The sequence below is a fragment of the Canis lupus genome, chromosome 29, assembly GCF_011100685.1.
Source record: "Canis lupus familiaris isolate Mischka breed German Shepherd chromosome 29, alternate assembly UU_Cfam_GSD_1.0, whole genome shotgun sequence".
NCBI classification, from domain to species: Eukaryota; Metazoa; Chordata; class Mammalia; order Carnivora; family Canidae; genus Canis; species Canis lupus.
Genome location: NC_049250.1, coordinates 39,540,813 through 39,557,150, shown reverse-complemented (window position 1 = coordinate 39,557,150; position 16,338 = coordinate 39,540,813). Strand labels below are relative to the sequence as shown.

The 16,338-nt window shown below is 45.6% G+C and overlaps 1 long non-coding RNA gene across 1 annotated transcript; it reads left to right on the top strand.

Annotated features, from left to right (window-relative positions):
- Positions 1–10,924: 10,924 nt before the first annotated feature.
- LOC119866691 lies at positions 10,925–14,922 on the top strand. The gene is made up of 4 exons (XR_005380926.1): positions 10,925–11,090; positions 11,212–11,308; positions 13,354–13,629; positions 13,727–14,922. It is a non-coding gene; the product is annotated as an uncharacterized LOC119866691 (long non-coding RNA).
- Positions 14,923–16,338: the final 1,416 nt, after the last annotated feature.

The following is a 16,338-nucleotide window of genomic DNA, read 5'->3' as shown; positions in this document are numbered from 1 at the left end:
GAAGAGGAGGAGAAGTTTGGAAAGGATACTATGGTATCTGTTCCTCTAGGGCTGGCCCTGTGGACTGAGGGTGCACTATGGGGAAGAGGGAGGATCCAAAGCTAATATGAGTGTGTGGAGGGGGTTCTGGGTGGAGCTTCCCAGGAGACACAGAGTGGCCAGAATTATAAGAGTCCCTTCTGGCCTCTGCAAAGAACTTCTGGACTTCTCTTCACGCAGAGGCCTGAAGGGTTTGGAAGTGGATGAGACACTACTCTTGACCTGGGTGGTAGCCTTCTTGTGATGGGCTGTGACTGTGGCAAGGCTTGCCCCCCAGAAGGCAGAGTGCATGACAGGGAGCAGAAAGGGAAGAGCAGACCACGGATGCATATCAACAAATTGATTGTGGGTCCCCTATGAAGCCCTTCTGAGGGCTCCCAGGAGTAAATGGAGAGCATCTTGCTGAGGTCCTCCTATTACACAGACAGGGCTACTGTCTTATTAGACACTGGCTTACGTGTATTTGTGTTCATACCTATAGTCACTGGGAAATAAAATTGGCCTCTTCCACAAAGAGACATAAATAACAGCGATGTAAATGAAAAGTTGATTTCTCTTATGGGTAAAAGTTCAGGGAGATGGTCCAAGGCTGGTATGGCAGCTCAGTAATCATCAGGGTCTTAAGTCCTCCTACGCTGTTGCTCTCCCATACTTTTTTTCCCCCAAAGATTTCATTTTTAAGTGATCTCTACACCCAATGTGGAGCTCAAATCCACAAAAGTGAGATCCAGAGATGTAGCCTCCACCAACTGAGCCAGCCAGGCACCCCTGCCCTGCCATCCTTACTATGTGGCTTTCACCTCATGGTTCTGGATGGCACCTCCCACTCCTGCCATCATGTCTGCATTCCAAGCAGTGGGAGGGAAGAGAAGGGGAAAGGGTAAGGACATTGATTCTTTTTAAAGGCCCAACAAGGAAGTTGCACAGATCATTTCTTATATCCTGTTGGCCAGAACCTTGTTACAGGGCCATCTCTAGCTGCGGGGGAGACTGAGAAATAGTGTTTACCTTGGTAGTCATGTACCAACTTACAACTTCTCTCTCTCTACAAGGAGGGAAGAATGAATACTGGACTTCAACCAGAAGTCTCTGCCATAATGGCTGTCTCTGCTGGACTGTAAGCTCCCTGATGATCTGGTCTTCGACAATCAGGTCTTTGACAACTCTGGTTCTGCCTAGTGCTGACATAATATGGATGCATAGCTGGTGGCTCATAAACTAGATCTGCCATGAAATCGGCTCTTGCTACCCTTGTCACATAGGCTGGTGACAGAGTTAGCGCCATCCCACGGCAACGTCAGGGAGGGGCTCTACACAGAATCCCCCAATGCACATGGCTGCTAGTGAAGACAACAGAATGGTTCTGGGTAGGTGGGTACTTACTTGAGGAAACCCAATTTATAATCATCTTTATAAACAACCAAAGAGAACCCTCAGCCAGGGATATTAGAGGACCAACAGTTTGAATTTCTCCACTGGTTAATGACACAGGGTTTCTCAGCATGGGTCCTTTGCCAGTTACTCAGAGAGGTAGACGCTGGGAATATCTTCTTCCGTGGCCTAAGGGTACTAGTGGAGAGCAAAGAGCTTTGCTCATTTTTTTCATTAAGTGTGGTTCCCTCCCTACCCCATACCAAGCAAGTCTCTAATTCTTAGTGGACACCCCCTGGGTGTCCTACAAATTTAACTCAGTTCCAGTCTTTTGGCACTATCTACCTGGAGACAGCGTCAGATCTCACAGGTGAAGGGCTCAGTCCCACAAGACTGCCCTTAGCCTCCACTTGGAATGTCAGTCACCAGCACAGGTTATCATCTGTGCCTTTGGGCTATGAATCTGAGAGTCCTATGATGGCCTTCTTGGATTTGATAATTTGTTAGAGTGGCTCAGTGAACTCAGAAAAACTAGATTATTGGCTTATTATAGAAGCATATAACTCAGGCAGATGGAAGGGATGCACAGGGTAGGGTATGAGGGAAGGGTTGTGGAGCTTCTATGCACTCAGGGCTCACCACCCTCCCAGCACCTCCATGGTCGGCAAACTGGAAGCTCTCTGCACCCTGTACTTTAGGGATTTTAACAAAGGCTTCATTACACAGGCAGGCTTGATGAAATCGCCGGCCATTGGTGATTAAGCTCAATCTCCAGCTCCTCTCCCCTTCTAGGAAGTGGGGGGATCATGTGGGGCTCAAAGTTCCAACCCTCTAATCACAAGGTTGGTTTCCTTGGCAACCGGCCCCCTTCTCTTGGGCTTTCCAAGAATCACTTGATTAACATAAACTCAGATGTAGTTGAGAGGGGCTTGTTATGTATAACAAAAAGTTCCCCTCTAGCCTTTATAGCACTTACCACTTAGGAAATTTTGAGAGTTTTTAGGAGCTCTTTTCCAGAAATACATATTTCTTATTGTATCACAAGAGCACGGGTATTGAGTGCTTAAGTAATGGCACCCGTTAGTATTACTGCTCTCTTATTGTCTTTTCCCATCAAACTCTCTTTATTCTGAATCTAGCTGCCTCAAGATCCAGATGTGTGATCATGTGGACATTCTAAAAATGTGGCAATTTCTGGTATCAGGCAGCACTGTGGGACAAGAGGGGGCAAAAACCCTTCACCATAACCACCCCGAATTCTCCTCAGGACCTTCATTAGGCACAGGTGTCCTTGAAGCAGCCCAGGGGCCTCTCACTGTCCTTGCTGTGTTTGGGAAGCAGAGGGTCTGGCACCAGCCCTCAGAGGTCGTTCTCTAGCTGCAAGAGCTTGGCCCAGCAGCTGGTGAGCTCTCTCTACCTTCATCACCACCCCCAAGGCCCTTGCTCCTCTTTCTTTGCTAAATCCAGCAAATGGAATCGTGTGCTTATGATTCACAATGTCCTTTTTGGCAAGGTCATCCCGAGCAGAACTTCGAATGCAATAGGAACAATATTTTGGAAATATTAATCTGATACAGTTTTCATTTGCCTGTGGTTCTTGACTCATAAGTCTGAGCATTAGGCTTATTACTCAGAGAAAGAGGGCGTTAGCCTCTAAAAATAGCAAAATACTGTTTTTCATAATCCATTCTTGGGTATGGGTTTCCACTTTAGAACATTCCAAAGCATAGAATGGGTTATTTTTTACAAGGCCATCTGGCCCAAATGCCTGCTCTTAAGACACATTCCTCATGTTTCCCAGTTGGGGGTAAAGGAAAACAGCATCCCATAATAAGTTCCTGATGCAGCTCCTCTTACCCACCCCCAGTAGATTCCTTCACTCTTTTCTTGGTCTCATTGTTTCTTCATTCTCTCCACCTGTCTTGCTTTCTCTTTGTCTACCATTTTTTTCACCCTTCCTTCAAGATGCAGCTCAAAATGCATCTTAGGGAAATCTTTCTTGAACAGTCTTGAGTTATACAGCATCTTTTTTTTCCCAGGTGAATTGGGGAGACCCTGGGCCCTGAGACCTCCACCGCACCCTAGATCCTAGGGATGTCACTGGGGGCTCCTGGTCTCGTTGCAAGAGAGAATTTGAGGACAGACCAGACACTGTGGAGGAACACTGCAAGCAGGGAAGTTCATTAAAATAAAAGTATATTCTCGAGATGTGAGAGCTGGTGAGCTCAAGGGAAGTCTGAAAGACGTTAGTTGTGCAGTTGTTTAGTTCTGCCGTATGTATCTATTCCCAAGACAACAATACAGTGATTGTACACGCAATAGAAAAGAATGTAGGCGCAACCAATCTTATTAATTGGACATTTCATTCTAATTATGTAGATGGTATGCTAGGGAGTACAGAAGTATCAGGTGAGAGAGAAGAGGTATTCAAAAATTTATGGCTTCCTTTTGAAATGTAACAAAACCTACCAACCAACTAACTGACATTCCAGCAAGATACACTGCTTCCAGGGGGTCCCTTGTGGGCAGGTCTCTGCGGCCTTTGATGTTGATCATTATGGTGATACACATCCTCATCAGTGTTCTGACCTTGCATAATACTAGCCAGGAGTATTGGTTGCAGAGGCAAGGATCCTCTTTCTTACCTACCTCTATGGTTAAGGACAAGCCCTCATACCTGTAGGAGAAAAAAAACAGTATCTTATAGGCAAGACAGCACCCAGAATGCATCTTTCTTGGCCCCAAAAGTCCCTGTGACAGATTCAGTAGCTTCCCTTTAGGGTGTCCACTTAGATGTAGCTAATGAACATTTTTAACTCAATAAATATAATCAGACATATATGTACATACATGTGCATTCCAATTACCCAATCTTTTCAATCTTTGCAAAAATTCCACCAAATTACAGATTCCACAAAATTAAAACAAGCCACCACCCATTTCTAAAGCAAGTAGTGAAGATATGTTATATTGAATTGGTTAATTCACAGGATTTACTCACCAAATCCAAGAGGCGGAGGGGTGCCTTGGAACAGCTGAGATTACAGAGATGCTGAATTAGCAGATAATAGGCCTTTGTTTGAGGTTCAACACTGCTTCCACCGCAGACATTAGTAATCAGACTAGCATTTTTGGATTGGGTCCTTTCTCCTAGACAGACTTCATCTGTCCTGCCTACAGGATTTTCCAAAACTTCTCCCATCTGCTGGGACTTTTTATCTGATATTTTAAGTTTCCTTTTCTTTTAACCAAACCCTTTACAAGGATATGACCTTCTCAAGTTTTAGCATTTTAGTTTCATATACCTTTTATGAGGAGGTATTTTTTTTTATTTATTTATCTGAGAGAAAGAAAGGGAGAGAAGCAGACTCCCTGCTGAGTGGGAGCCCTACCCAGGCTGATACCACCACCCTGAGATTATGATTGGAGCTGAAATCAAGAGTAGGACTGAGGGATCCCTGGGTGGCGCAGCGGTTTGGCGCCTGCCTTTGGCCCAGGGCATGATCCTGGAGACCCGGGATTGAATCCCACGTCGGGCTCCCGGTGCATGGAGCCTGCTTCTCCCTCTGCCTGTGTCTCTGCCTCTCTCTCTCTCTCTCTCTCTGTGTGTGACTATCATAAATAAATAAAAATTAAAAAAAAAAAAAAAAGAGTAGGACTGAGCCAGCCAGGTCCTCAGAGGAACTATTTTTTAAAAATTTCAATTCTGTAATGCTTTTCATTTCTTTAAGCACTTAATGTAATTAATAATCAATAACTTCCTATTAGGTAAGTCAGTGACCACTTCATCACCTCCACTATAAATTCTTGTTAAGTAGTTATATCTTAAAAGCTTGTTCCATGAATAATTCCATGAAAATTAATCCTTTTGTTGAGCAAAGATGAGCATGTTTAATAAGAGAAGAATGCACATCATTTCATCCAGTTCTCTCCAGAAGTCCACATAGCAACCCTCAGGCAAGTGACCTTTCCCTCTTGTCTCATCTTGGCTCAAGGAAAGGAGAGGTCCCAGTGACGATTGGTATATCTTTATTTGCGAGTTTCTTAAACTTTCTAGAATGAAATGCTGACTGACTGTTGGGAGTGATCATGTGTTTCGATCCAGGGTTCCTGGGGCCCAATAAAGAGTCAGGGGTCAGTTGGATTTCAACAACTACCTGGTATACTGGCAAATCACTGATACTATCTGAGATCGCAAGAGAGCCCTGAGGAAGACATAGCGGCATGTGGAGTTATTTGGAAAATAATTCGCCAATCCAAATTGTATTCTGTTACTCTTTTTCAAAGTACACCATCTTTTCTATCATAGCACTTATAATAATTTTAATAACACGCTTGAATCTCTAATTTGCTATTGTTCATCTCCCCTGCCCACCAGGAAGCCCCAAGAGGGCAAGAATCATATCCTTCACCATTGGTGTTATTATTTGTGAAGTATTACTTACCCATATAAATATACACAAGCCTTAAGTAGGTCGATAGAAATTTTTTTGTTCGATAGAAATTTTTATGTGGTATATACCCACATATCTACTACCAAAGTTAAGATATAGGCCATTTTCACCGCTCCAGAAAGCTCTTTTATGCCACTTCCCAGGTAATATTTCTATTTCGTATCACTATGGATTAATTTTGCCTGTTCTTGAATTTTATATAAATGGAAAAATACAGTATGTATACTCTCTCATGTCTGGCTTTTTTAATTTACTCATAAATGTTTTTGAGCTTCATTCATATCTTTTTTGTGTCTTTAGCTTTTTTTTCCTTACTAGTATTTAATATTCCATTATACTAAAATATCACAATATATGTACCATTCTCCTGTTGATAAACTTTGGAGTCATTTCTAGTTCTAGCTACAATGAATAAAGCTGCTATGAAAAGTCTTGGAGAAGTCTTTTTGTGATGTACACATTCATTCCTCTGCGGTATACGTCTAGGGTAGACATGCTGGGTCATAGGGTTGGCATGTGTATGACTCTGTACATACTGCTCAGCAGTTTCCCAAGGTAGCTATGCATTACACACTTCCCCCAGCAGCAACTGAGGGTTCTAGTTGCTCCACATCCTTGTCAGCACTTGGTGTTGTCATTCTTTTTTGGTTTTAGCCATTCTGTTTGGCGTACAGTGGTATCTCATTGGGGTTCCAGTGCGTATTCCATGATGAGTAATTATGTTGAATGAAAATCGCTCTCCGGTTATCCTTTCTCTCCACAATCTGCAAACTGAACTATTTATTCATTGAGCAGAAACTAGTTTTGACCAAATATAAGTACATATCTAATAGAGTTTATATTTCTTAGGTTCTGCTGGCCCAGTTTGTGGGAGTTCTTTGTTCACTCTAAGAGCACAGCATTTCTTTTTTTTTTTATTTTTATTTATTTATGATAGTTACACAGAGAGAGAGAGAGAGAGGCGCAGAGACATAGGCAGAGGGAGAAGCAGGCTCCATGCACCGGGAGCCCGATGTGGGATTCAATCCTGGGTCTCTAGGATCGCGCCCTGGGCCAAAGGCAGGCGCCAAACCGCTGCACCACCCAAGGCATTTCTATTAGAAGCTTTACCTTTAATTTCTGTGACATGTAAACAAATAATCTCACCAGAAGGGATTTTCCTTGTGCCATTATATCGGAAAGAATGGTTCGACAGAGAGCTTTTGTAGGATGGTAGCCTGGGTTGTATAGTTCCGCCTTAAAGTCCTTGACTCTCTAGAAGCTCAGAATGTGACCTTATTTGGAAATAGTGTCTTTGAGGATATAATTAGTTAAGATGAGGATATACCAATTTAAGATGGACTCTAAATCCAATGCTGGGTATGCCTATAAGAAGGCCATGTGAGACCCAGAAGCATACAGAGGGGAAAGAAGGCCACGTGAAGATGCAGCTGCAGGCCAAGGAACACCAAGGATTCCTGGGAGCCACCAGAAGCTAGGAAGAGGCAAGGAAGGATACTTCCCTAGAGCCTTCAGAGGGAACGTGGCCTTGCAGACACCTTCATTTCAGACTTCTAGCCTTCAGAACTGTGAGAGATGAAATTTCCATTGTCTCAAGTCACCCAGTTTGTGCTGCTTTGTTATGGCAGCCCTAGGAAGCTAATACAGATGGTTTCCCAGACAACTCCACATCAAGGCGACGGAGCAGGTTCAGCTGAGAATTCTAAAAGGTACCACACTAGCTGCACTGATGTAGAGGCTCTGCAGTGGCAGTAGCAATGCTTCAGATACGATTTTCTTTTTTCGGTTAAGCCGAATAATATGATAGTGTGTCATGGAAAAGTACGTCCTTGATATTTCAAGATTCACTGAATATCCGGGGATTAGGTCAAGCTGTATTTCTGTGTTCCATGAACTCTTGGAAGCTGACTCATTACTGTTGAAAACTTTCTGTTTCATTTGCCTCTGAGCGGAATGGAGGTTTCTCAAGATAGAGCCCGACACAATGCCTGGCACAGAGATGGCTTTCAATAAATATTACTCAATAAACTTGGTAGTAATTAGGTGTCTTTCAGTTGTCAAGCAACAGAAACTCAGACTTACTTTGACGGACTCATATAACTGTGAAGATTGGGCCAGAGGTTGTTTCTGTAGGGCCAGACCTGGGGGCTCATAAGTTTCTCTGAGGGGACTGTCTTACCATTTCTCAGTTCTGTGTTAGCTTCATTCTGGGATAGGTCTCCCCCATCTCTCCTTGTAAAGGCCAGGAGAGCCACCTGCAGTTCTAGGCTTACATAATTCTCACAGTTAGTGATCCTAATGAAAAAAGAAAGGAGCGCTTCTTTTGTAACTAGTTCCAGAAAAAGCCCAGTGTGCTCTGATTTATTCTGCTTGGGTAACGATTACTGTGACCAGGGGAGTGGAGAACTCTGGACAGGCCCGAGTCATGGGTCGCTGAACCACAAGAATTGAGAATGGGGAGGGTTGTTTCTCCCAAGAGACCTCCGCAAACAACAACAACAAAACCATATCCATCACTTGCCCAAGCTGTCATTTGGAGTCATCTTTGGAATGGGATGCCACTGCCGGTAATTGCCCAGCCTTCTTGTTTATAGACTTCCCTGGTTGTCGTTAGAAGTTTCATTCCTCTATCATTCAGCAGGTAGGAGAAAGTAGACCGTCGACAGCGGTCTTTTTCTGGAGCAAACTGCCCTGAGCTAACCTATCCAAAATCGAAGCAGGTTACAACTACGGGATCTCAAAAGGAAGAAAGACACTAATGGCAATTGAAAGGAATAAAGCAGTAGGATTGAATCTCGTGCGTTCTGAGCCCACAAAGACCCACTTTAAGATTCGCAGAGCCAGGTAGCATTGCAGGGACTCTCCAAACTTCTGAGCCCTGGATGAAATCAGGTAGGGTGATGGTTTGAAACAGAAAGGGATCTATGCCTGGGCAATCAAATTAAGCACAAATGAGATGCTCAGTCATCATCTCTTTGATGACTGAGAATTTTCTTTCCGTCTCCGTAGGACAAGAGTCCATGAAACTAAGATTTTAACTCTTCAAAATAAGCACGATTTAGAATCTAAGAAAATGTATTTTGTGTTCAAAAAACAAAAAGAAAAAAATTGAGTCATAGACACTATTAGAGCATTGAAATAAATTTCTAGGCTCAGGATGGAGACATGCCTGCCCCGGGGTACTGCATCAACAAACCAAAACTCAGATAATTTCTGTGCCCTTGTCCATACTCTGTTTGACCAGAAACTCAGCGTATACATCCGGTCAGCCAATCCCTGAATGCCAAGCCAGCTCGGGGCTCTATCCTTAGTTCCTTGTTCCTTCATTTTCTATTTTTCTCTTTCTTGTTTCTTATTCTTTATCCTATAAAAGTGTCCTGCTTCCCACCCCATTTTGCAGTTCTCTGAACCCTTAGGAAATGAGACTGACCGCTTCATGAGGTGTTCAGTAGAATGCGTTTGTAACACCTAAGTTGTCTTTTAAACAAAGTTTAACAGCAGCTAACATCTACGATAATACGGCTTCTATGCCAGGCACTATGCTAAATGCTTTATTTTACGTAGTTAATATTCTCAACATCCCTGCAAGGCAGGTACTCATACCCTCTCTGAGATACTTCTAGGATTGTCCATTCAGCGGTTTCTGAGGTATGCTTTTTTTAACACAACAATTTTCAAATTCCATCTCTAGCGTTCTTGGAGTATAGAAAGGGGAAGCAAAAGCCAGTTGGCTCCACACAATCCATAAAAGGATCATAAAAGGATGGACCTCAATAATGTGTATATGGAAAGGAGCCCCATCCAGGGCCTAACCTAGCACGGAGAGGTGCTCGGTCCACCTTAGGCCCTTTTGCTGCCTCCCCACCTATTGCATTACCACTTTTGTCTGCGCTTCCAGTGCCCTGGTCTTGGAAAATTCTCGTAAGAACAACAGAGTGAACTGCCACCGTGAATCAGGAACAGACTGAAAATGAAGACGCTCTCCGAGGGCATGTCCTGGGAACCCAGTCCCTGTTGGCTCCAGAGAGTGACAGGACACAAGCTGGGCTGGTGTCCTTCAGGTGTCCTTCTGTGGGTTCCAGAAGATATTTCTCAGAGCGCATGCTTCCTGTCTGACTTCTTTCGAAACATACGCTCTCTCTCAAAGGCTTCTCAGGGATCCTTGAGCTTCTGGCTTAGAACAAGAAGCATTCCTGCTATTCCAGAAATAATTCTTTATATCTAAGTGTCTGCTAATGGTTGAGACTTGGTCTGTGAAGCAATGTTGGACTATGTCACGACTGGAAAATTCTGTAACAGCGGCCCTTTCCCTGATAGTGTGACTATTTAAAAAATGATTATTATTTTTTTTAACTTTACAAAAGGATACGCAGTCATTTTATTAAAATTAGAAGTCCACAAGTGGAAGGAAGAAAACAAGAAGAGCAGTCCCACCCGCCTAATGAATAGACGAGTTCAGATCCTTCTAAATCTTTTTGTGTTTTCCTACACGGGGTCCATACGATGCAAACTGCTTTGTGATTTTTCTCTTTGCATTTAGTAATATTCAGCTAGGAGTTTTCCCATGTCTGCAAATACACTACTAGAACTCGTGGATATAACAGCTTGGGATTCCACTTGTGGCTACAGCTACTTTCAGATTTATGTAAAATGAGGGGAATTTGGTAGGTGCCGTATGTTCTGATAATTTCATACCAAAACAGACATTCAAACTCTTGGTTGGAAAAACTAAAATAAATGAATGAATGAATGAATAAATAAATAAATAAATAAATAAATAAATAAATAAATAAATGTTGTTGGTTTGGTTACTTTGCCCCTGAGACCAATGCTTTTTTTCTCCCAGCATTAACTTCATTGGTTAGGAGCTCTGAGGTTCTGTGTATAGATCCGAAATGTCCCAGAAAAGCTAAACAAAAATGTTAGATAAACATTTGGTGTAGATCTCCCTGCCTGCACCCCTCCCCTCTGGCGTGGCTGGTACTGACGGGGACCCTGGGGCCCTGTTCCCAGTTCCAGCCTCGGCGTGATGTCATTGGATGGGGGAGGGAGGTGAGCTGGAGTGGAGCCGCACGCACAGCCTGCTGCTCTTCAGAGGGCTCTCTCCCTGAACAGCCTTGATCTTGTCACTGAAATAACTTCTTGCCATTTCTAAGGAGACTTCCTGGCAGGAATATTTAGCGGTGACGGCTTCCTGGGTTCTCTCCCTGTGTTATTACGCAGCGTGTAAGATAACGTTCCCTTGCTTGCCACAATATTCTTAGGCTGTTGAGGGGGGGTGGGAAAGAAAGCAGGAGATGGGGTTTGCTAGAGCTTTTGGCACAAGAACGATCACCTTCCTTTTAAGGAGATGGAGAAGGCCGGTGCTCACAGCCCTGGGACAGACAGCTTCAGAACCCGTTACCCTACACTGCAGCAACGCAGCTATGCAGGGGATGCACTTTGTGAGTCTTCGCCCCAGCCTTGCGAGTGTGTCCTGTAGGCCCTGGGCCACCTTCCCGGAGGGTGCCTCTCAAATGGACAGAGCTACAGCTTCCCTGGGTGTCTGTCCTCTAATCCCAAAGACAGCCCCCATGTTGGTACCTCTGGGCGCAGAACAGCCTCCGTCCAATGTGGAACCTCCACTTCACACCTGCTGAGGGGCCGCACTCGTCTTTAGCCTTCCTGTGGTGCAGTAGACCAGTTGGCAGTGGGCACAGAGCTGACTGTCAGGGGCAAAACTGGTGGATAAACTCAGAGACAGAGGCCAGGTGAGGAAGTGGACATGCTCTTACAGCTAGGTTTCCCCAAGTCCCTCCCCTAGCACTCGCTGCCGAGCACCAGGGATCAGAATTAGATTGCTCTGTCTTTATTTTGTTTTGTTTTGTTTTACTTTTTTTTTGTTTAAATTCAATTTGCCAACATATAGTATAACACCCAGTGCTCATCCCATCAAGTGCGTCCTCCGTGCCCATCACCCAGTCACCCCGTCCCCGCCCACCTCCCCCTCCGCAACCCTTTGTTTGTTTCCCAGAGTTAGGGGTCTCTTACAGTTTGTCTCCTTCTCTAACTTTTCTCTTGTTATTTCAGGCCTGGCCTCCCTTCCAGCTGATGATTCTCATCTTCTCTCTCTGCGTCTAACCTCCTTTGCTTAACTCAGAGGCTTTTCCTCTGGACTCTAAAATTTCCTCCAAGAAATATTTCAGCAACAGTCCTTGACTCATTCTTGTGTTTTTATTGTGTCATATTCGGCGTGTTTGTCACTGTCACCTTTCTTGACCTTGCCACCTTGGCCTGTGACTCCCTGCTCGCTGGGTGGTCCTTCACCTCCTAGCATCTGTGGGACATCCTGATTCTCTGCTGCTCTCTAGTCATCCCAAATGGAATTGCAGCAGCTGGATGCAGAACTAACTTCTGGTGGGTGGGGTGGGACACATCCCCCCGCCCCCGCCCCTTTGAAAGACCTACCAGGATCCAGGTAAAAGCCCACTAGGTTTGCTTAAAAGCAGCACCCTGGTCTGAGACAGCTGCACCGCTCGGCCTGGGGCTTTTCTTTACACACGCTCTGGGTAAGCACTGGGTAAGGCCTGACGACCCCCAACCCCTGTCCCTCTCCCACCCGGGATTCTGTAGGACAGAAACAGAAGGGTAGGAGGGCAAATGAATAACCATGGGAGCATAATCTGCTCTCTGAAAACTGAAATCCCCTGGATTATGTCTGACCTCCTTTTCCTGTATCAGCTTTTATCCTGAAGGAAACCATTACCCAGAAGGGAGAGAAAGATCCTTTGTTTATTGCCTGTGCCATGTGAAATCAATTATCGGTACAGCTCTTGAAGGGATAGTCGCTAACAAGCAGCACTGTAGTGATCTGCATCGCAAATGATCCAGAATTTTCCATGAGAAGAGCACGAGATTCTTTTTTTTTTTTTTTTTTTGAGATTCTTTAAGGCACCAAACTGAAATGAGGCTCCATGTATAATCTCAATGAAAATGAACAAATCCCCGGTTCCACTGATAATAAGGAAATTATCCACTTAATTACATCAGCCAGAGAGAAGTAGCCCTTCCTGGACAAATTTGCATTTCATTTTGTTCTCTATTACCGTGGGTGAAGGACATGGAAAGTCTAAGAGGTGTTCCGTTCTCCGTGTGCTATGGCAGATGTTATGATGAGCTCACTTTCAGTTATTCACAAAATTATCTTTAAAGTAATTTTTTAAAAAAAAACATAAGCTTGCCACCCCCAAAAAGCATTTATTTTAGCAAACGAGTGATATATAAATGGTCTTGGGCTCAGATTCTGGGTCCGACTACACGATTAGTGGTTGACTTGGGCAGCTATGACATCTTGTTAAGAATGAAAAGGAATAATGTGTGTGAAGCGAGCACGGGAGACACTGGGGGACACAGTCGGCCCTCAACCAAGAATGAGTTGAGGCAACTATATTAGTTTCCTATCGTTGCTCCAAACGATGGCTTCAACCAACACAAATGTATTATCTTGTAGTTCTGGAGGCCAGAAGGCTTAAAATCAAGATGTTCTTCTGGAAGTTCTAGGGGACAATTGATTTCCGTGCCGCTTACAGCTTCCAGAGGCTTCCCGTGTTCCTCCTCTGGGCCCGACGTTGTACTGACTCTGCTTCCATCCTCTCCTCTCCTCTCTGACTCTTTCTCCCTCCTTCACCGAGAAGAACCCTGGTGACTACATTGGGTCCACCCGGATAATCTCCCATCTCAAAATCCTTGATTCAGTCAGACCTGCAGAGTCTCTTTTGCATGGAAGGTAACAAAGTCATAGGTTCCAGAGACTGGGACGGGAGGTCTTGGGGCGGAGGGGGGAGGGGCACTCTTCTGTCATCTAGCACCTATTTCATTCTCAGGTCTCTGAGGATCTTTTGGCAGCACAGAGCGTGGCGTGGCTTGGGTAAACCATAGGTCGGCAATGTGTAAAGTTTTAAAGACTTTCGAGCTCGGGAGCGGAGATGAGCACCCCTTACTGGCATGGAATTCAAGACGGTTATTTCCCCAACTCCAACTGTGAAAGACCAAGAAGGGTAAGCAGGCGGATACAGAATAAAGCTTTTTTGGGGGGGGTCTTGTATCAGAGTCACTGGATTGAAAACGCTGACATTTGGTGGTTGGACTTGACTCCTGAATGTTATAGCCCTTGGTCAGGCTCAGCGCTCTGGCCAACTGTTCCATGGCCAACGGCGGGGGCGGCCGTCCTGACTCCACTCTTGTGACACCAACCTCTCAGGCTCTCCTGAATTGTCAAGAGGTACCGACCAGAAGGGAAGTCAGTCGACAACTTCAGCCTCATATGTTTGTCATCAGCCCTGAAAAGGAACAGTCACGTTTGGAGAGCTCTCACATCTCCTCCAAATGCTGGTTTTCTAGGTGTGAAAACAGGATTTGGAAAGGTCATGCCACTTGCCCAAGACGCGCAGAGTGGCAACTGGAGGGCCCAGGGTTCGGGGGACCTGGATTTCCGGGGAGAAGCTCCTTCCATTAAGTGGAAGAGGCCGGGAAGTTGCGGAATAACTATGAGCAGTGGTGGCTCGCCGCCGCCACAAGAGTGGCCAGCCTCTCCTGATTTGCATGATTAATGCATTTTTTCTCATTTGCATTTTTGAGTATAGTACAAGCCCTAGTGTTTCTCCAACTTTAGTGTGCATCAAAATCTCCCCAAAGAATTGTTAAAACACAGATGCCTGGGCCCCATCCCCAAAGATTCTTACTCAGTAGGTCTGGGGTGGCACTTGCAAATTTGCATTTTTACAAGTTTGTAGGCGACCCAGATGGCGCTGGACCTCGCTTAGGGAAGTGCTCCTCCAGCCCCCGTCTGTCTCCCAGGAGGAAGGTAGTAGAGATTAAACTGGAGGAAGATTATAGTCAGCTCCCACCACGCAAAGTACAAGTATGCGATAAGACAGCAAGCAGTCCTACGAGCCATACTGCGGGCTTAAGAAATAATCTTCCAGGGCCTCCTGGGTGGCTCAGTGGTTGAGCATCTGCTTTTCAGCTCCCGGGCGTGATCCCAGTTTAGGGGTCGAGTCCCACATCGGGCTCCCTGCATGGAGCCTGCTTCTCCCTCCGCTTGTGTTCTCTGCCTCTCTCTGTGTGTCTCACGAATAAATAAATGAAATCTTAAAAAAAAAAAAAGAAAGAAAGAAAAGAAAGAAGAAAGAATCTTCCACATCTGGAAATTTGTCTCTTCTTTTAGCACATAAAAGGCACTTAGCAGAGCTGCCTGTTTACAGGGTAGAGGGAATTGCCCTGCCTGCCACTGAGACTCAGATGGAACACAGGGCAATGATGATAGGATAGAGGGAAGCCTTGCCTGTTTCCAGGCCCAGGGGTTGTAGGAAGAAGATGGAAGATGAGAGAAACGTGTGTCCCTGATTGTGCCTTGCTGAGAGCTCCAGCCTCAGGTGTAGGATAAAGGGAGAGAAGGGGCCAAGGCAAGGAATCTTGCTTTTAAGGGATCCTGGGAAGAACCTACCTGTAGGGCCCTGCCCTGAATAGTCGGAGGAGCAGCTGCATCGACTTAGGGGCGTGTACTCACATCTGTGGCTCTGCTAGGGTGTAGACGGGACCCAGAGATATATGAGGGACTGGCCCTGTAGCGGGTCAAGATGGCTTGTCCAAGAATACTACCCAGAATTACTTCCTTGAGCAGCTGCCCGGGCAGGTTTAATTGGGGATCACAGCCAGGCCTCCGTGAGGTTTCCAGTGATGTAGGAGGTGAGGGGGACTGGTCGGCCTGGCACATGCCATTGCATCCCAGCAAGCTGTGGGAGGCCTTGTCATGACCACATGGGCTCTCCGGCGAGGGCTTCCATAAGAGCCAAGGGGGCAGGATGCCACCCAAGGGACTAGAGGAGATAGAGAACACCCTGGGCCTCGTTAGCGTATGTGGCAACCTCATGCACAGTAGAAGAAGGTGTCTTCGCAGGCAGAGGGAAGACTAAGGGTAGCCCTGGGATGATCGATTGGAAAGAGGTGCCTCCTCTGATGCGGCTCCAGCCAGGTCATGGCTTGGCAAGCAGGGCGTGGGCTGGAATGAGACCCCACCCTGTTCAAGACCCAAGCGGACCAACCACAGCAGCCACCCTGCGCCTCTTCTGTGCCGCATCCCTCTCCTCAGATACCGTCTTAGAATTAGGAAGAGTTGGGCTATCTATAAGCATTATGATTGCAGAGAGACTCAATCTCCCTCCCCGGACTATTTCAGCGGCCAGAATGCACTCAGCTTTAAGCTGGGGTAACCGTATGATTACGTGTTTTATTGCTCCTGCTTAAAGAGTAGGAACTGGGATCCCTGGGTGGTGCAGCGGTTTGGCGTCTGCCTTTGGCCCAGGGCGCGATCCTGGAGACCCGGGATCGAATCCCACGTCGGGCTCCCGGTGCATGGAGCCTGCTTTCTCCCTCTGCCTATGTCTCTGCCTCTCTCTCTCTCTCTCTGTGACTATCATAAATAAATAAAAAAAAG